Source organism: Homarus americanus, unplaced genomic scaffold, assembly GCF_018991925.1.
Source record: "Homarus americanus isolate GMGI-L3 unplaced genomic scaffold, GMGI_Hamer_2.0 scaffold43456, whole genome shotgun sequence".
Lineage (NCBI taxonomy): Eukaryota > Metazoa > Arthropoda > Malacostraca > Decapoda > Nephropidae > Homarus > Homarus americanus.
This window is the reverse complement of record NW_024713945.1, coordinates 84,544-106,216: the sequence shown is the minus strand read 5'-3', so window position 1 is coordinate 106,216 and position 21,673 is coordinate 84,544. Positions and strand designations below refer to the sequence as shown.

General features: G+C 47.6%; 1 long non-coding RNA gene across 1 annotated transcript in view; it reads left to right on the top strand.

Moving 5' to 3' along the window:
• Positions 1 to 21,673, top strand: part of LOC121875135 — a 107,192-nt gene that overhangs the window by 20,095 nt on the left and 65,424 nt on the right. Inside the window, exon 2 of the long non-coding RNA XR_006090552.1 lies at positions 21,308 to 21,346. This is a non-coding gene — a long non-coding RNA (uncharacterized LOC121875135). The remainder of the gene's footprint in view (positions 1 to 21,307; positions 21,347 to 21,673) is intronic.

Genomic DNA, 21,673 nt, shown 5'->3' with positions numbered 1-21,673 from the left:
AGTGTGTTTCATTTATACCTAAGGTGATGGTTTGGGCGAGGCAGTGAGGAAGGTGGGAGTTGAGTGGATGATTGACAGGTGCTGTGAAGAGGTAAGTGCCTCGAGGGGGGTATTGGTTAGTTGGCTTTGAGGAGGAGGTCCCTGAAGCAGCTAGTTGGCTTTTAAGGACGAGGTAGCAGGTTATTTGAGGACGAGGTTGTAGGTTCGTTAAGGATAATGTAACAAGGTGTGTGAGGATGAGGTAAATAGGAAGGTTTTTGAGGACGAAGTTACTGAATGCCTTCGAGGACGAGGTAGCAGACGGTCAGTAAGGTGGAGGTCGAAGTACTACTCGAGGAAAAAGGGAGCCAAGGTAAAGGAGGTAAGTTCACATTCACATTTAATATATCCCAATACAGGTAAATTAATTAATGACTTTACCTTTGAGAAGTAGCATGAACATATACCAAGATGTATTGCGGCCATCAGACTTATTGAAACATCACTCTGAAGGACGGTAGTCGTTTGTCAGCCAGTACGGTTTATTTTAATACCGCCGGACCGATAATATAATCGAAAATATGTGAAATAACCGTAATGGAAAGGAGAATTTATACTTACGACCCTCACCAAGTTTTAAAAGAAGCAGAGCTGTTGATTATGGCAAATTGTATTGAAAGGCGTAATTATGGTTGTTTGTGTGGGTAATAAAGTATGGCTTTATGGCCGTAGCTATTGGTGGAAGTATTGCACGTGTGTAAGTAGAGTCAGTGTTGAGGTGTGGTATGTGGGGGGTGTATTATAGTGATTAGGTTTTTCTTTGTGTGTGTGTGTGTGTGTGTGTGTGTGTGTGTGTGTGTGTGTGTGTGTGTGTTAGTAATACCTATGTCTGTGTATGTGTAGGGCGCTCACTTATGACTTTGTGTGTGGGGGGTTATGTTTGCTTTAATGTGTGTGTGTGTGTGACAGTTACAATAGATAATGATCGTAATAAGAGTCGTAAGTGTCGGTGGGACGCCTCGTTATCGTGAGGTCGACAGCGCTATTTCTCCCTCCCTCCCCCCCTCCCCCCCCCCTCCTCCCTCCCCCCCTTTGAATCACGTTATAATAGAGAGCATCAAGAGGAATTACCACACATAAGAGGCAGCCGTATTAATGCCCTTAAGATAGGCAGCCGTATTAATGCCCTTAAGATAGGCTGCCGTATTAATGCCCCCCAAGAGACACCTGCAATACGGCACCTCACAAGACGTATTTTTAACTCGTAGTAGGTAAACCAGACCTCCATTTTTAGTTAACTCCGGCCTCTTCATCTTAGAGACTTAGAATAGAAAGAGGTCGTCCATTTGAGCAGGAGAGAGCGATTTATTGGATCGGCTGGGAGGAGGTGAACATAAATTCCTTGGATTGGGAAAGTGGCAGGGAATTTTATGAGCACCTGAGAGTCAATGGTTGAAACTGGGCAGCGGGTTGTGAGTGAGTGAAGGAGGCTGTTAAGTGTCCCGGGTGTGTTGGGAACGATGACTGTATGTATGAGCTGTTGAGTGTCCTTGAGGGGGGGAGTGTGATGTTGAGAGAGGGAAATTATGATGTATTTTTATGTTTATTTTTAATGTGTGTGGATGGTGAAGGCATTGGTGTGAGTCTCTCTCTCTCTCTCTCTCTCTCTCTCTCTCTCTCTCTCTCTCTGTGTGTCATTAGTCAAGTAGAATACACCATTCAATCCCTCACCCCCTCCCCCAATCTTACCTCCACTCCTTCCCCTCTCCTCCCTCTCTCTCTTACACACACACGTGCTATAAAACTCTCCCAGGCTATTCATTCCCCCCTCTCTCTCTCTCTTCCCCACTCCATCTCCCTCCCTCCTCCATCTCCCTCCCTCCTCCATCTCCCTCCCTCCTCCCTCTCTCTCCCTCGCGTAACGAAATAAACTGGCTATTTAAAATTCTGTCCCGGGCAATAAAGTTAGGTAGCAGAATAGTGTAGCGGGAATAACAAGAGGAGGGCAAATATGAAGGTATAATGGGTGTTTTATGTGAGGTCTTCTCTCGCTACTACCATGATCCTGGGAGGGGAGGGGGGGTGTTGTCTTCCCCTGTCTTTCCTCCCCCTCCCTTCAAGTATGTGCGAGAGAGAGAGAGAGAGAGAGAGAGAGAGAGTTTGGTGTGTGTGTGAAAGAATGAGTGTGTTTGTGTGTGTGTGTGTGTGTGTGTGTGTGTGTGTGTGTGTGTGTGTGTGTGTGTGTGTGTGTGTGTGTGAGAGAGAGAGAGAGAGAGAGAGAGAGAGAGAGAGAGAGAGAGAGAGAGAGAGAGAGAGAGAGAGAGAGAGAGAGAGAGAGAGAGAGAGAGAGAGAGAGTTTGGTGTGTGTGTGTGTGTATTTTTCTCTCTTTCTCTGTTGTAAGTGGTTGTGGTGTTTCCTCTTTCCCTACCTCTATCATGTTATCATCACTAATGTTATCGCCATTGTCCTCATCATCACCACCATTACTATCCACATAATGCTCACTCTTCATTATCAACATTATTCATCATCACCATCTTCAATTATCATCATCATCACCGCCATTCACCATCATCATCATCACCGCCATTCACCACCATTCACCATCATCGTCATGCAATCTGCCTGTCCCATTAATCTCACATTTTTTATCCTCTCGTTTCACTATCATTAAGACTCGTCTCTTGTGAGTCATATCAACATTTTTATTATCCCCTCAAGTGTTGGTTGTACAAACAGGGTGGAGAAGGTGGGCCGCGTGTTAAGTGTGTGCGCTCACAATACCGCCAGCTTGAGCTTAAAATTTCCCGTATTGACTTCTCTTAATGAGTGCTAATTTTGCCTGAATGGGTCTAGTGTCCTCGAGAGAGAATGTGTGTGTGTGTGTGTGTGTGTGTGTGTGTGTGTGTGCGTGTGTGTGTGTGCGCGCGCAGGGAAACAGTAGGAGCGGCGGCCCCCAGTTTGATACACCTCATTAACTTTAGTGGGTATAAAAGTGGCGATAAACATGTGAGGTTTGTCCCTGGGGCCTCACTGCCACCTAGCAAAGGGAGGTGCCACGGGGGAGAGTAGAGTGAGAGGGAAAATGTGGGGAGACAGAGAGAGATGAGAGATTAAGTGGAGAGATTAGAGAGAGGGTTCTAAATGGAGGGAGGGAGGGAGAGAGAGGAATTATTGGAGAACGGGGACTGGTTGATGATGAGGAGGAAGACGAAGTGAATTGATGAGGTTATTGGAATAGTTGTATTTGAGAGGGAGGAAGGGGGGGGGGAGAGGAGAAGGATGGAGGGAGGTGAAAAGGGAGGGGTGGGGAGAAGGATGAGAGGCGGCGGAGGACAGGTGTTGATGTTGCAAGCTCTCCTTCATGTTCTCTTGAGTTTCCTTGTCTCGTGTTTTACGACATAATGAGAGATCACTATCATAATTGGCCGCGTCTTGGGGGTAGCTGAGGTGAAGTAACCAGCCAGTGTGTGGTGGTGATGTAACGCCTCATGAATGTCGACGGTATTGTGTGGCTTCTGTGTTATGTTTGTTTTATACGTATCCCATCAGTACACAGGGGGGGGGGGGATAGCTGTCAGCGTGTGTTGTCTGTCTGCCTGTCTTTCTGTCAATCAAAAGTGTAAAATCAACTCAACTCGTCCGTGATGGTCCGATGAGTCTGTCCTCGTCTGTGTGTTCCATCTATAGTGCCCGCCTATTGGTTGTTTCTTGATGAGTCGTGTGTTTTTATTGGTCGTGGCTCTGTTAGTACTGTGACAAGGTGTGTGATAGGACTTTTTTCTTCAGTTGGAAAGTGTTTTTATTTTCGCCCGTCTGTGAGCAAGTCAGCGCAACTTACTGAGAGATTCCGTGTTCATGTTGGCACGACAGAGGCAAGGTTGGTTGGGTAGTTCCCGTGTGAATTGGAAACGCAAAAAAATGTGAAGTACATTATCGTGAGTGAAGGAGCGGCGAGGTGATATCTGATAACCGAGGCTGGACCCGAGAGACCTGACGAGTGCGTGCGTGTGGTCACTGCCAGTAAGAGTGAGTGGCTTCCTTTACTCCGGTGGGTGGTGAGAGCCTTCTTCAGGGTGGTCTAAAGGCCTCGGATGTGTCTTTCCTCCATGTCCTCCTCCTCCTCCTTGCCCGGTTTTATCTGCCTTAACCCGCCTCTTATCTGGGCCACCACTCGAGCCGCTCTTGAGATAAGAGATAAACAATATCTCGACGCGCTGCGGGGCACTCGGCCAGCCCAAATTGATATAGGGTACTTAATTTACGTCGGGTCGTCGGCCATGTTTGGCGGTGGGTGCTTGGCGCTCCACCCGGGGTCTTCTTGTCGTTGGTTAGATGATGATCGTGGCCACCAAACCCGCCGCTCCTCTCGGGTTTGGTGTGGGTGGGAAGTAATGGGCGTGCGGTTCTAAAGAGGTGGGTTGGAGTGGATGTGGGACAGTGGGAAGTGGTGGGGACAAAACCCATGACGTTTAAAAAAAATTTAACACATCACTCACCCCAAGTTTACAATGTACATTTGCAGTGTGCTTGCTTGCTTGTTTGTTTGCCACGCTGGCTCCTGATAAGGGGGTGACACTGGCATGTGTGACCCTTGCTGGTCCATGTGTGACCCTAATTTCTTCCCCACCGTGGTGAATCACAAGTGTGAAGTCAGTCTCTCTCTCTCTCTCATTTTATTTAGTTTACACTTTATCCCCCCCCCCTTATCCAAGAGGACAGACAATGCTACATCCGTATCTGCCCTGAAAATATAATTAGCATAACTATACAAACAGCTTAACCCCTGACGAACTTCAAACTTGGAAGACAGTGTAAACAGCCGTGTACAAGTGTGTCTCCTCTCTGGTGATTCACAGTTGAGGCAAGACGCTATGACGAAATGAGGTGTCGCTTGAAGATTAGACACTCCCAGCTTAATTCACCCGAAGGTTCACTACATTAAAGGTACCTGGAGGGTTAGATTAGGGTGATTAATCTTAAGGTGAAATAAGCTAGGGTGCCTAATCTTAAGGTCATACATAAATTTTACCGAGAATTTGTATTTGGGAGGAACAGCTTCATCTAACAGTGTGCCAGTGTGTCATCCAGGTCTTGGTGGGCTGGTGTGTGTAGTGCTAAATCTATCAGTGCCACGACCTGATTTCGCCCCGCCAATCCAATCCATGTGGGCCATAGTCAATACTCCTGGGTCTGATTACGTACTTTCGACTGAGTTAGGTTATTTGGGGTCTGTTTGAACTAAGGGGCCTCACTTATCCTACATCTGATATAACCCACCACCGGCTCACCCCCTCCTCCTTACTGCCAGCTGTGGTTGGGCGTTGTATATTGTGTTATCCACAAGTGTTAAAACAGTTGTGTGTCTGGGGGGTTGGTAGCGGCGTGGAAACTGGTCTTTGTTCTGGTAAAGTTGTGGTGGTCAGGGCGAGGTTCTGGCTATGCTTTCTTCATTCACATCCAGTAGAGTTGTGGGTTACCTCCGGCACCACCACCTCTTCCCTCCCCTTTCCAGTCATACTTTCTCTTCACAATTTCCTTTGGTTCACTTTCTCTACACCTTCCTGTCATCTCACTCTTTCTTTTTCTTCTCCCATTTTCCTTGCTTTCTCACATTTACTTTCTATACACCATTTTCTCTTTCCCTCCCATTTTATATAATCCTTAATCCTTACGGCCTTTCTCCTTTCCACCTCACCCCCTCTACACCTTTCCTTCTGCCTTCTAATGCTCTCTTAATACTCCTCCAATACTTCTCTTGTCTTGTCGTTTTGAGGTGAGAACCCCTCCTCTTCCTCGAGCCTTGTGTCTGGGTCTTATTTCCGGGGATGATGAGTGTGTAAGTTGCCTGTGTTGGCGGGAGTGAGGGGGGAGTTGCCGAGTCATGTGGCTTTGTCAGGAGTAAGTGTTTATGTAAGGCAGCGACACGCCCTTACACAGCCACCAGTGTCTCTCAGCACCCGACACGACCCTCTTCCCCCTCCTTCTTCTTCTTCTCCCCTCACCATTGTGTGTGATGGAGAGCATTTTTTTTTCCGTGGGTGACAAAGAGTCTGTAAGAGTCCGTGAGAGCTTCTTAATTCCTCGAGAGGTTGGAGGGGTCGTTTTTCCCTCTTTTTGTGTGTGAGTTGTTCTGGAGAGACGATATATACACCTGAGCCGCTGCTGAAGTGGTCGACAGTTGTTGCCCCGGGAGGAAGACTTTGTTGAAGATGTGGGTTCACGCGGCGGCTCCCTCAGGCCACCCGTGGAGCTCCCGGGGGTCCAACTAGAGTCTCCCGCGGGGGATAAGTAGGGCCACCAGTGGAGCTCCTGGGGTACAACTAGGGGCTCCCGTAGGGCACTCTTTGGACATCCAGGAGGCACCAGCGTGGGCCGGTTTATGGCATCCGTAAGGCTCTGAGGTCACCCAGGGGCTCCCGTAGGGTTCCCAAGGGACAGGTAGTGGTAGCAGGGAGTTGTGTGTTGGACGCCCGTCCACTGGAGGTGCAGCAGGCTGCCTTTCCTCCCTTCTTACTTACGGTGAATATACTGTTGGGAGTCTGGCTGGCTCGGAAAGAGAGAGAGTCAGTGTGTTGACGTGCGTGTGCGCACGTACGCGCGCTTCTCATGACGTCAGGTGACAGTCATGTTCGTCTTATACTTATGATCTTGTCAGGTCGGCAGGTATTCTATAATGTTGCTGAAGCACAAGTTTGACGTTTATGGAATGAGACATTAATTGGTCGGCTTAGGTTATCCAGAAGGAATTTATCGAGAGCGTTCGATCCTGGATGGTGTGGAGGTCCTGGTGGTGTCCCATAAAGAGCAAGGACACTCAGAGTTGCTGTCCTCACACTGGGTACTCAGGAACAACTTTTGTTTTGAGGTTTTACAAACACTAACATGAGTTGGACGCTGTTAAGCAGTTATAGAGGCCAGTGAATACTGTACATCACTCACCTCTTGTGCTAGGGATCACTGGATCCCTGTGTACCCAACTGTGAATGGTTACTTAATTTTACAGCTGAGAAAGTGAGGGCAGTCTGGTGCAGTGCCGGCCTCAGTGCCTGTATATGCACCGAAAACTTAATAAACTGAGTGCGGTATCACTACCACTTTCACAACCTTGTCTGGGATGACTACTACTGAGGCTGTTGTGGGGTGACCGTCTTCCTGTCTGGTCGTCTGACACAATCTTCATTTATCTGAGGGAAAACTATATTATATACCGTACTGTGGTGCTCAACCGTGGACGCTGTCTCGTGTAGTGTATCTTCCTTCCTCTCTCCTCGTTTGAGTCACCGTACATCTCTTTCCCCTTGTCGCTACCTCGGAGACACAACGTCTTCTCCAGTGTCCTTTCTCAGTCAGAATCACTCTTCTCCCTCTCCAGGACGGCCCTCCCTCCGTGGCACACCCCTCCCCTACCTCCTCTCGTAGCTGTGTCTTGCCACAAAATCCTCTTTACGTCTCAAGAAAGCCGCGAGTATTCACATGTGAGCCGGGTGTGTGATGGCCGGGGGAAACTAGGGATTTAGTTTCTTTCAGCTTCTTGGCTGGAGCTTTTCACCGCCACCTTTCAACTTTAATGTCTTTGATGTTGTGAACGGTATATACAGTGGTGAGCCCCGCTGGGTGGTGGCTCGTCACGCCCATCTCCGCCCTCACCCTTGCCTCCGCCTCCCCGTGGCTGACGTCCGTGTGTGTGTGTGTGTGTGTCTGTCTGTCTCAACCTGCGGAGTTTGTTTATTTTATTCACAAATGCGGGTGTTGCAAGGGCGGGATGCGACAGGATTGTGTGGAGACTGTGTGTGGAGTATATCAGGGGTGCATGACTCGGGGTATAATGTTTGCAGAAGGCAGCCGGGCGGAGTATTGAAGAGTCTCCTGCTTCTGTTTGAGTCTTGTTTGCCTTGAGCACCGCCGGGGACCACAGAGCCAGTGTGTATATTTGGCGGGGCTGGAGACATTGTTGTCTTGTCAGGCAGGGAGAGAGAGAGAGAGAGAGAAAGTATGTTTGTCTCTTTCTCCTGTCAAGTTGTCGCGTCAGTAGCTGGAGACTTTAGCGGCACACTGTGAGTTCTATTTTAGTTGTGGTATCGTGTCTGTGTGTAGTGACGGTCGCCTCTATCTCCCTCTTGTTGTTGTTGACACTGCTGTTGTTATTGTTGGAAACTAGACTGGCGGTGCCGCATTCCTTCACCACCTCTTACTGGCATCTTAAGCACCTACTTTGATATTTTGGCGAAGTGAAGACGGAGTTTCAATGCCGTTCACGGCTGCTTGCAAGAGGGGTGGGAGGGGCGGAAGAACCTGTGTAAACAAACTAGTTCTGCTTCAAATAGCCTCCCACAGTCCGCCTCTTTGAAGATGTTTGTTTAAGTGTGTTTGTGCTTCCGTGAGTTGTGGATTAACCGTCATATCTCAGTGATGATATCATGTGGGTGTCTTAGAGAACAGGTGGTGGTGTGAGGACAGAACAGGTGATGGTGGTGTGAGGGCAGAACAGGTGGTGTGGTGTGAGACAGAACAGGTGATGGTGGTGGGAGGACAGAAACAGGTGATGGTGGTGTGAGGACAGAACAGGTGATGGTGGTGTGAGGACAGAACAGGTGATGGTGGTGTGAGGATGAATGAGACAGGCAGAGGAATGCAGAACAGGTGATGGTGGTGTGGAGGACAGAACAGGTGATGGTGGTGTGAGGACAGAACAGGTGATGGTGGTGTGAGGACAGAACAGGTGATGGTGGTGTGAGGACAGAACAGGTGATGGTGGTGAGGACAGAACAGGTGATGGTGGTGGGAGACAGAACAGGTGATGGTGGTGGAGGACAGAACAGGTGATGGTGGGAGACAGAACAGGTGATGGTGGTGGGAGTGACAGAACAGGTGATGGTGGTGTGAGGACAGAACAGGTGATGGTGGTGTGAGGACAGAACAGGTGATGGTGTGGTGGGAGGACAGAACAACAGGTGATGGTGTGAGGACAGAACAGGTGATGGTGGTGTGAGGACAGAAATGGGTGATGGTGGTGGGAGGACAGAACAACAGGTGATGGTGGTGGGAGGACAGAACAGGTGATGGTGGTGGAGGACAGAACAGGTGATGGTGGTGGGAGGACAGAACAGGTGATGGTGGTGTGAGGACAGAACAGGATGGTGGTGTGAGGACAGAACAGGTGATGGTGGTGGGAGGACAGAACAGGTGATGGTGGTGGGAGGACAGAACAGGTGATGGTGGTGTGAGGGACAGAACAGGTGAGGATGGTGGTGGGAGGACAGAACAGGTGATGGTGGTGTGAGGACAGAATAGATGTTTTTATTCTAGTAATTATTATATTGTGTTTCTGCGTTTATCATCATTATTACTGACACCCTATTGGTTATTGGTTGGTTGTTGGTTATTATTATTACATACATATTATTATTATTGGTTATTATTATTATTATTATTATTATACTCACCACTCACCAATCACTTTATTTATCCTTTGCAATTCTTCTTTGTTCATTCTACTTTTGATGCTTTTCATTGTTTTGTTTAGTCAGAAGTACTGCTGGGCGCTGGCTTTTGTTGTGACGTCGCTTTTGTTCAGTGTTGAGGGTTTGTGTGTGTCGGGGAACAGGTGGGCGGTGGGGGGTGGTGAGCGACTGGGGTGTTCAAAGCCGCCTCTCTGAAGAACGTCTTTGGATTTAATCGCTACTAGTTCCTTTGCCATTAATCTCAGGCAATGCTGCGCCAGTGTGTGTGTGTGTGTGTGTGTGTGTGTGCAGCCATGACTTAAGATATATTTTCCCAACTGCCAAATCCGAATATAAGTTAGATTTTTCTCTTGTGTTTTATTATTACTGTAAGAAAGAGTTTTTATCTCACACTCGATAAATCCGGCACAGTAGTTGGGATTTTTTCCCCTGTATACAATAAAGCGAGTATTTTATTCCTGCTAATAAATCCGTGTAATTATCACCTAGTCATGGGATTATTTTAAGCATTACGTTCGCTGTTGTAAATCCAGTATTATCGTGCAGGCGTTAGTTTGTTATGGGATTTACATGTTCTTTGTTCACGAAAGTCACTTTATTTATATAACAGCTTAACCCTTTGGAGGGGATGACATTTTACCCCTCGTGAGGATTAAAAAGCTTTAATTAACGTTCTCAGAGGGGATTACCTTACGTTATCGTTCATATAGATTATAACCGACTCAGTCGCTCTTATGGTGTTATAGCTTAATATAGCGACCTCAAGGTGATGATAGCTTAAAACATCGCTCCTAAAGGGTTGAAAATTATTCTTAATCCCGTATATGTAAGTTGTGTAGCACTTTAATGTCTCCCTCGTATCCTTGACTGCTGTGAGACACCTTCAGAGTGATGTAACTGTCGGTAGTTAAGATGTTGTTGGTACAGGTTTACACTCGGGTGAGAATGAGTTACAAACCAGACTGCTGGGAGGGTATTCACAGCACATACATACCGAGGTGGTGGTAATGGTGGCAGGGATGGCATGGTATAGTAGGGTGGAGGGAATGGCAGGTGGATGGTGATGGTATAGTAGGGCTGGAGGGAATGGTGGCAGGGGATGGTGATGGTATAGTAGGGCTGGAGGGAATGGTGGCAGGGGATGGTGATGGCATAGTAGGGCTGAGGGAATGGTGGCAGGGGATGGTGATGGTATAGTAGGGGTGGAGGGAATGGTGGCAGGGATGGTGATGGTATAGCAGGGGTGGCAATTTGCGGCAGGATGGTGATGGCATAGTAGGGCTGGAGGAATGGTGGCAGGATGGTGATGGCATAGTAGGGGTGGTAATGGCAGGACAGATGGTATAGTAGGGGTGGTGGTAATGGTGGCAGAGGATGGTGATGGCATATTGGGGTGGAGGGAATGGTGATGGTATAGTAGGGGTGGTGGTAATGGTGGCAGGGGATGGTGATGGTATAGTAGGGTGGTGGTAATGGTGGCAGGGATGGTGATATAGTAGGGGTGGTGGTAATGGTGGCAGGGGATGGTGATGGTATATATGGGTGATGGTAATGGTGGCAGGGGATGGTGATGGTATAGTAGGGGTGGTGGTAATGGTGGCAGGATGGCATGGTATAGTAGGGTGGTGGTAATGGTGGCAGGGATGGTGATGGTATAGTAGGGGTGGTGGTAATGGTGTAGGGGATGGTGATGGTATAGTGGGTGATGGTAATGGTGGCAGGGGATGGTGATGCGGTTTGGTTAGGAAGGCAGTTAGTGCAGTGGGGGCTTGCGATGGTGGCATAGTGGTGGTGTTAACATATAAGAACATAAGAAAATAAGGAGTCTGCAATAGGCCGGTTGGCCTGTGCATGGCAGCTCCTGTCGAGAAGTTACCACTCTCTATCATTCATGAATCTATCTAGCCTCTTTTGAAACTTTCCAGAGTTCCCGCACTTACTGCAAAGTTGTTGCTTGTTCCACTGTCCACCACCCTATTTGTAGAACCAGTTTCTTCCTATCTCCTCCTAAACTAAACTTATCCAACTTGAATCCGTTGTTCGAGTCCTATCCTGCTCGGATATTATAAGAACTTTATCTATATCCCCTTTATTGATTCCTTTCAACCACTTAAATACTTTATCACATCTCCCCACTCTTTCTTTTAGGGAATGCAAGTTAAGTTTTTAACTCCATCCTGATATGGAAGGCTTCTAAGTCCCGGAATCATTTTTGTCATTCTTCGCCACCGACTCTAGTGAATTTATATCCATTCTATAATAGGGGCACCAGAACTGAACCGCATAATCGAGGTGCGGCTGACTAGCGCAAGATATAGTTGCAATAAGACCTCTGCACTCTTGTTACTTACACTTCTAGATATAAACCCAATACTCTGTTTGCCTTATTTCAAACATTAACGCACTGTTTTCTAGGCCGTAGGTCCGCACAAAGTACCTAGGTCTCTTTCACAAGTCGACACTCTTAGGTTGATGTTGTTAAGGCTGTATACATTACTGTATTTGTTCTTCCAATATTAAGTACGCTGCACTTGCTGGTGTTGAATTTCATTTGCCATTTTTCAGACCACCCCTGCAGTTTATTTAGATCCTCCTGTAATGCATTTGCATCCTGCCCTGAATTAATTTGCCGCCTTATTTTGGTGTCATCCGCAAACTTGCTTATGTTGATAGTTGATAGTGGCCGTAGTGGTGGTGGTAGCATTTGTATTCCGAGTGTTGTCAGTATTTATTTTTCTGCTCGGCCACGGTGTGTGTTAGGGATGTGAGTAGTGGTGTGTGTGTGTGTGTGTGTGTGTGTGTGTGTGTGTGTTCCATACCAAACTACACTCTAACCAGCCAGTTTTAACCGGGGCATCAGATGGTGTGAGTGTGTTGGTGTGTAAGTGGCGGCGGGAGGAACTTGTTTATGTACACTGCATGATGATGGTGGTGGGGGAACAGGAAAGAAGAGAAGGAAGAGATAATCATTCCCCTTACCATTTTCATCCCTTCCATCTTCTATTTATCCCTCTCTCTCTCTCTCTCTCTCTCTCTCTCTCTCTCTCTCTCTCTCTCTCTCTCTCTTCTGCTTTCCTCTTTCTCCTACCTCTCTTCCTTCTCTCTGTCTTCTCCTTTCTTCTCTCCCTATCTCGACCCTCCTCGTTCTTCCTCCTCTTCTAACTCTTTTCTTCCTCCTCCTCCCCCCAGATACTAGGTTCTGTTTTACATTGTCGTATTAGTAACATAAAATGCAAGTACGAGCCGGGGGGATTTCCGCCTGGGTGGGGTGGGGTGGGGTGGGTGGGGGTAAACAGCAGAATCCGGTACTGGAGCTTGTGGTGAGGTTTTACAAAGGTATTAATCCCAGGTGGTGGTTGGCGGGGGCAGGACTGTTGTTTGGCTAACCTCTTGATTGCTGTGATTCAACGCCATGGGAAAGTCAAGTGGTTTTTGGGGAGGGTAGATCCATTATGTGGGTCATTATCTCCCTGATGGGTAATTACCGGCCAGGATAGCTCACCCACGCTCGTGATTACTCTTTGCCTCACGTTATTGACGCCTTCCTTTACTGCCGAGACGCCCACCTTCTGCCATGCCCTGCCCTCTCCTGCACTCTTAACGTCTTTATCTACTGTTTCGAGTTAATTCTCTCTCTCTCTCTCTCTCTCTCTCTCTCTCTCTCTCTCTCTCATGTACACTGCGTGGGAGTTTGTGTCAGTCGGTGCATGGTTAAGACACACACATCCTGGTAGACACTGAACATTATCGTGAACTTGGGCGGCTGTGTTAACTTAATCTCTCTCTCCCTCACACACAAGTTTCTGTTAGAGACGGCGGATGTGCACACACTGGACCGCTCGGCTCTCTTGATTACATAATTCTAGATAATTTATGAAAGTATGACCAGTGAGGGAGACGAGAGGGTGGCGGCTTGTAGCGGCTTACACAGAAGCTCACAGTAAATTACCATGTTAGTTGGTCATTATATACATGTAAGAGCCGCCGCTATTTTATATAAATACATATGCTGGTAAGTCGTGGTAGTAAATCAATTGTCTTACTTTCTCGTAACCAACGGGTGATTATCTTAAGGTAATCCTTCCTGCACAAAAGCTCAGCTGTAAATTACAATCTTAGTCGGCCATTACTCGTAAGCTGAAGTTGTTGGTCTCTGATACCGGGCGTATAAATCTTGATTAAGTTAATGAAAACAAACCAGTTGTCTTGATTGAGTTTGTCCGCGTCTAGTGTTGGCCGGAGCCTTGCCTTCCTCTGCTGCCTCAACCTCACTGTAAATTGCCGTCTTAGTTGGCCATTATCTATAACTCAGAGCTGTTGATCGCTGGCCAGGTAAAGGAAAACAAAAACCAGTCGTCTTCAGTGAGTTTGTTTGTTTCTTAACTGCTTATTGTGTTAACTACCATCAACCTCCGCTCCTCTGTGTAGTTTACAACCTTGGGTCCACCACATTCTTTAGGCGTTAGTTAAGTTACGGTAGAGTCTCAGTGCTATACCGACGCCATTTTTCTCGCAGATTGTAAGTAGCCCCATTATTATTATTGTCGTTGTTATTGTTTCTGTTGTTGTTAGATGCGATTGCGTTTATCACGTCATCTGATCAGGGAAATGTTTTACCGTGTCTTACGAACTTTGGAGAATCTTGTGCATCTGGCTACACCCTAAAGTCAACTCTCCTTATCAGTGGAATAACAATCCTTGATGACCAGCCAGAATATAAAAGCGTTTGTTTATATTTTGTTCATAAGCAATGTGTGTGTGTGTGTGTCTGTATGTGTTTGTTTGTGATATCGTAAAGTTTGTTTATATTTTGTTAATAAGCAATGAGTGTGTGGGTTTTGGACTTTGGTTTAACAGTATTTTTTATTAATATGCAATGTGGGTTTGTGTTCTTGTAGTTGTTTGTATTTTCTTTATATACAATGTGTGTGTGTGTGTGTGTGTGTGTGTGTGTGTGTGTGTGTGTGTGTGTGTGTGTGTGTGTGCGTGCGTGTGTGTGCGTGCGTGTGTGTGTGTGTGTGTGTGTGTGTGTGTGTGTGTGTGTGTGTGTGTGTGTGTGTGTGTGTGTGTGTGTGTGTGTGTGTGTGTGATCCTCCTCCTTGACTTCAGTAGCCTTACCTTATAAATCATAGGGTTGGTGGACCTCAGGTGGAGTGTGTTGGCCCGTGAGATACAAATCATAATAAATGTGAAGATAAATAGACACAACCATTGAGTTATATGGACTATCAGTGGAGGGAGGTTTATCTTAATCCTCCTCCCACTACACAGAAGCTCACTGTAAATCACACACACACACACACACACACGCGCAAACCTGATCAGAATTCATCAGGGTATATATTTTTGTTTTTGTTTTTGCAAGTTAATTTTACCTCCCTTACCTGTGTTAAATGAATGTATCCTTGAATTTTATAGTGTGTGTGTGTGTGTGTGTGTGTGTGTGTGTGTGTAATAAACGTATCTCTGAGTTCATAAGAAATTGTGTGTAAATTTTACCTCCTTATTAATTTTAAATGATAGGTATCTTGTCTTAAGTAACTTCTCTGTATAATTTTGTACCTTTTTTTTTTGTGAGTCTCTCATTTGCATATGTTTTTGCGTCTCCAGTTACGAGTAAAATATTATAACTTAAAAGGCTTTGAGAATCGCTCAGCAGGACTGGACCATCTGGTTGGGGGCCGCTGACCTTTGGCGAATAAATCTTCCATAAATAATGAAGATAAACCAGTTGAATGGCCACTTGTTCTCTCTCTTGGACGAATTACTCTCTGCCTTTTTTTCAGTGTTTGTCGTCTGTTTTTATTTGTATTTTTCCCTGTTTGTTTACGTGTGTTCAATCTGTCGTTTTTATCTGTGTTTTTCATGAGGCGCAGACGATAGCTCCTTCATCGTGTGTGGTGACGAGACTACCTAATTCACCCTTAGGTAACACAAGACGCTCAGTCAGCCTCCTGTAACACAATGCTAGATAAACACTTGTCCTCACACCACACAACACACTCCATCATCCTTACATGACACGCGACAAGGAATTTAACCATCATCCTATCTCACAAAGACAAGACATTATCATCCTTACATCATTCATGACAAGAAACGCAACTCTGTCTTCTTTTAAACTGATAAAAAACAGCTGGGAGGGATGAGAGACGTGTCGTTGTCAAATCTATTCACCGAGGCGCGCGTCGTCGGCTCCTTGCCAAGACCGAGAATATTTGAAGTGGGATGATTTGAATTGATGGAGGTTGGTTGTACGATGCAGGAAAAACACCGTGTGGCAGGGGCGTTCCACACAGTGTTAGTCCGGGGTATAGAAGAGTTTTGATAGGAACACCGTGTCAACTTTACACCACACAAAATACACACAACACGAGATTGTCTGTCTGTCATTCTCGCCTCCCACAGAGATGAGAAGATAAGTCATCCCTCTCGTCACATTATCTCCGTTCTCCCAGCCTGGCCACTAGTATAGAGTCATCACCTTGGCCAGATCCTTCTTCTGTATCTCCTACTTCCAGTCACCTGCACCCTCAGGAGAACACCAGCCAGGTCTCGGATCCCCCAGGGGTTGCTTATACCCAAACAAGACTTATATAAGACAGCATACGACAGGGATCCTTGGATGTTCGTACGATTATTTGTTTTCCTTTATTCTTGACTGGGGATGAGGAGGCGTCTGACTGGCTCACTTAAGCTACAACACAAAGATAGCTGCCAGAACGATGTCGAAATTGCCTCGCACTAAGACTCGCCCGTAAACAAGTTGGTTCTCTTATCTTCGACTTAAAGGAAAAGATTTAACGTAGGGATCAGTGAGGACACGGGGGGGCCCCTCACTCCCAAAGGCTCGTATCACATTTACTTCTCCTAATTGAGGCTCAAACAACGTTCTTAGCTACGGTAGAGTCTCAGATCAATATCAGCACCATCTTGGCACCTGTTGCTGTATCTTTAAGCTACTCGGATACATAGGTTCTCACATCTTAGGGGAAACAGAATCTAGTTGTAAAAGTCTCTGAGAATCCCAGGTTCAAGAGGAGGTCGTAGGTCTGGCTCCCTCAGCCCGCGGCAGCCAGATAAAGCCGGACGCCATCCGCCTGAGCCTTATTTAGCGGGGTCGTAACAGCTCAATCTGCTCCGTGAGGCGTTTTGTCTCGACATGTTTATTGGCGACGCTCAGCTGACCCCGCCCACCCCCCTCCCCAGCCTAACCTCCCTCCTTGTAGCCTGCTGCTTCAATACTTCCCTGCTTGCCTACCTGCTTCACTGCATATCTACTTACTTCCCTGCTTGCCTACCTGCTTCACTGCATATCTACTTACTTCACTGCTTGCCTACCTGCTTCACTGCGTATCTACTTGCTTCACTGTCTGTTAATGCTTCACTGCCTTTTATCTTTTTCAACAACATTCCGTACAGGCGAGGGAATCCATTTGTAATCATATCGTGTTGCCAGCCCATATGTCTGTCTGTCTGTGTCTATTTTTGTCCGTCCGTCCATGCGTGTTGTTGTATTTTTATTTTTAATCTTCACTTCATCCTGACAGAACAAGAAATGTGAGGATCATCGTAAAATGTGTTTACATGTGTGTTTCATACTGTGGAGGCCAGGCAGAGGGAGGCAGTAAACACGTTAAGTGATGGGGGCCTGTCCTTCCCAGTGCTTGTGGTGGTGGTAGTGGAGGTAGTGCTGGTAGTGGTGGTAGTACTGGTATACCCCTCTTGTTATTGGTGGTACAGGTGTTGCTGCTGGTATTATAGTGGTACTGGTGGGCCCCTGGTGCTGGTAGTGGTGGTAAGAATGGTGGTGCTGGTACAAGGGGAGGGGGAAGAGAAGGAGCAGAGAGGTAGGGAAGGAGGGATGTAGGGAGGGAAGGGAAAGTGTGCTTTAATAGAGAGTAACGGCCACTTGGCCCTCTTATAAGGGGGCGTGGCCCTTGGTGGTGGCCTGTGTTTACGTCTCCTCTATGGTCTGCTTCTCTTTTTCCCCTCATCTTCCTCCTTCCCTCTCTTTCTTCCTTCACCTTGTACTTTCCACCTACTCGTCCTTCCCTCTCTCTTCCCCCAGCTTTTCTTCCTTCACCTCATCCTTCCTCTTCCCTCCCTCGTACTCCACTTCCTTCACCTCCTTCTCCCCCACTTATACCTCCCTCCTCCTTCCTCACTACCCCACCCCCCTCACTCCATTCCATCCTTCTCCTCAGCTCGTTAAAGCAGCAGCAACAAAAAACGGGTAATAAGCAGGAAAATGATACACAATTTAAGGGTCTGAAGGAAATACGTTTTTTTAAGCACTAGATATTATTTTTTTTGCTGGCGGGTGTGTAGAGCGGGAACGTGGTAATGCTATAATGGATATTTAATGGCAGTGACGATGGGAGGGAGGGATTGGTGTATGCTGCGTTGAACAAATGTCAGTATTAATGGAATTTTAAACTAGTGTGTGTGTGTGTGTGTGTGTGTGTGTGTGTGTGTTGACAGGTCCGCTATCCTCGGCCCCCCTCTTGTTTTGTTTTGTGTTGAAGAGTCTGTGAGTGAGGTGGTGGGGGTGTGTGTTGATAGTGGCGGCTGAGAAGTGATGCCTGAAAGATGGTAGGGGTGAGAGGTGAGAATGAGGGTGGTGGTGTAGTGGGTGGTGGAGGTACAATGGGTGGTGGTGGAGGTTAGTGGGTGGTTGTGGTGGTGGAGGAGGTATAGTGGGTGGTTGTGGTGGTGGGGTGAGGTATGGTGGAGGTATAGTGGGTGGTTGTGGTGGTGGGTGAGATATAGTGGGTGGTTGTGGTGGTGGGTGAGATATAGTGGGTGGTTGTGTGGTGGTGGAGGAGGTATAGTGGGTGGTTGTGGTGGTGGAGGAGGTGGGGTGGTTGTGGTGGTGGAGGAGGTATAGGGTGGTTGTGGTGGTGGAGGAGGTGGTTGTGGTTGTGGTGGAGGTATAGTGGGTGGTTGTGGTGGTGGTGGAGGAGGTCTAGTGGTGGTTGTGGTGGTGGAGGAGGTATAGTGGGTGGTTGTGGTGGAGGAGGTATAGTGGGTGGTTGTGATGATGGTGGAGGAGGTATAGTGGGTGGTTGTGGTGGTGGAGGAGGTAGGGTTGTGGTGGGTGGATATAGTGGGTGGTTGTGGTGGTGTGGTGGGTGGTTGTGGTGGAGGGTGTGGAGGAGATGGTGGTGGTGGTGGTGTGTGGTTGGTAGGATATAGTGGGTGGTTGTGATGGTGGAGGAGGTATAGTGGGTGGTTGTGGTGGAGGATGGGGTATAGTGGTTGTGGTGGATGAGATATAGTGGGTGGTTGTGGTGGAGGAGGGTATAGTGGGTGGTTGTGGTGGTGGAGGTGAGGCCAACATATGTGAGGTCCACTGTTCACAATTTTACAGTGTGTCGTGTAGCTGTCTGGCCGTCGCTCCCGGGGGGGTGTTAGTGTCCGCTGCATATTTAATTAACTTTTTTATTTTTTTTTACACCTGTCGGTCTTTTCCTTTTAATTGACCCCCCAAAAAAATAATGCAGAAACTTGTGGCAAAAAGTTGACAAAATCACAGCGTTAGAATTCACCGCTGAACCGTGCGGAATTCCTTTTATAAGTGCCAGTAAAAGATGAAAGGGGATTATTCTTGTCACGAAGAGTGGAGTTAGCGTGGGGAGAGAGAGAGAAAGAGAGAGAGACGATCAAGTAATTTGTCTGGCAGGGGGAGTGTGTCGGCGGTCATATTGTGTCGTAAAATGTTTAGCGCAGTGCATAATGATCATTTATAACGCGCTAATGTGCCCTCGTAAAAAAAAGTTAATTGAGTCTGTCAGGCGGGCATTAGCGGCGTTACTAGATGCGTCAGCTTGTTTTAAATGTTCATGCTTGGTTCTGATTAAGGTTGTAAATTAACTCGTTTATGCCAGGGTAACCGTCTGCACGCCCTCGACCTGCCAACCCATACGTGTGTGTTTAGGGGAGAGGGTGTTGGGGAGGGAGACTCGAGCAGGGGTGGGAGGACACTAGCTGGGGGTGGGTAGTGGGGGTGTATATGCACCTATTTTAATTTAGGGTCCCACGCGGCAGGTAGGAGGAGGAAAGGACGAAGGGTTAGCGAGTTGGTGCCGCATGCGGAACCATGAATTTCGCGGTTGAGGGGCTGCAAGGTCATAGCTAATTTTGGGGTGGTGGGGTAGTGAGGGCCAGTGTTGCTATCACTACCTCGTCAACTCGCTGCCCGCCCACGGCTCCACCACTTACCGGTTTACACCTGGTCATTACCTGTGGGGAGGCCCGGCTCTCTGAGGGAAGGATGCTGGGAAGTGGAGAGAAATAAAGGGGTATTGAGGGATTGGTGGGATGCAGTAGGGGATTAGGGATGACAGCCTACATCCTGTTGAGAAAATGACGGGATGGTGATAGGACTGAGGTGGGGAGCCTATTGAAGGAGATGTATAGTGAGGGTGAAGTAAACACGGTGTAAGTTGTGGAGGACTCCTGACTCGTGGTGTGAGGAGGAGGAGTGGCGGAGGTGATCAAGAGGGGGTTTATCTGGTGAAGGTGAGGGGCTTGGTGGAGATTACCAGGTTAATACGGAGCTCAGTACGGTACCCGGGCCAGGAGAGGAGGGAGCTGTCTTGTCCACGCTCAGGTACCATTGCTGCAGAGTTTCATGCGGTATTTGAAGGCTCGTGATGGCGAGGTGACGGGGATGGGATAGAGGAGTTGGAAGGTGTGCATGAGGGAGGAGGGGAAGGAGATGGTGGTCGAGTGAAAAATAAAACTGGGGTCTGGAACAAAGTATAATGCTCTTGACACGGAATTCCACAAGTTATATTTTTAATGTTGAGATGACGGAGATGGGAAGGAGCAGGTAGGAGGAGGAAGGGGAGGACTGGCAGATATGATAAGACTGGCAGGTAGGAGGAGGAGTAAGACTGACAGGTAGGAGGAGGAGGACTGACAGGTAGGAATGAGACTGTCGGAGTCGTGAACAAACGTGGCTACATCCCCACTGAGGTAATCGTCTACCCCGAGAACATAGGAGGGGACCAGAGGAGGAATTTTCGTGCCTGTATGAGTGTATGACCATCTAGGCACTCCTGGTTGTTCTTGTTCAGCGCCTCAAGACATACAAACAGACTCACATAAACAGATGGGTTCGGCGATGGGGCTTTTATCGTTGGTGTGGAGGTATGGGAGGCTGGAACATGGTGAACAACTCTTGCTAGCTGGTGGTGAGAGAATTAGTAAAACTGAAAAAGGCGAATATTGTCGTCGAATTATTTTTTAGAGGTGAAAGGGAGAGTGAAGGCGACTCCTGTGCCATTGTGGTATCTCCTCTCCTTCACAAGTTGTCTGTGGCCCTCTTCTTCCCTGGTCCTCTTCCTCCCTGGTCCTCTTCCTCCCTGGCCCTCTTCATCCCTGGCTCTCTTCCTCCCTGGCTCTCTTCCTCCCTGGCCCTCTTCCTCCCTGGCTCTCTTCCTCCCTGGCTCTCTCCCTCCCTGGCTCTCTCCCTCCCTGGCTCTCTCCCTCCCTGGCCCTTTCTCTCCCTGGCCCTCTGTTCTCTTCACTTGTCTCTCTGTTCTCTTCCTCCCCTCCCCTCCTTGGCCCTCTCCTCCCTTGTCTTCAATTCTCCCTTTATTCCCTCCTCTCCCCTCCCTGACCCTCTACTCCCTTGTCTTCACTTCTTCCTCCCATTCTTGATCCACCTCATACCGAAAGTTGGAGAGAAGGATAGATAGATAGATAGATAGATAGACAGACAGACAGACAGATAGATAGATAGATAGATAGATAGATATATAGATAAATAGATAACTATATGTTTATAACCAGATGTATTGTATGTTTATTCAAATGTATAACTAATTTATTAATTTATTTTTGTTTTTTGCAGGCTGGCGGAAGTCACTCCAGCTCAGAACAAGGCTACATCGTAAGTACCCCAGTTACTTGTTGACACACACCTGGTGCTTCTGGAGCCAGGTGTGGGCCGTGTTGAGGCAGGTGTGGGCCGTGTTAAAGCAGGGTGTGGCCGATGCCGTGGTAGGTATGGGTGGCGATGAGGCAGATATGTGCGATGTTGTGGTACAGGTGTGGACGGTGACATAACCGTGGGTATTAAAGACAGGAGTCCACACTATATAACTGTTCAGCTGGTAGCGGTGGGTGTGTGTGTGTGTGTGTGTGTGTGTGTGTACAGGAGGGTATGTATGCATGTATGTACGAATGACTGTGTGTGTGTGTGTGTTGGTTCACCAGT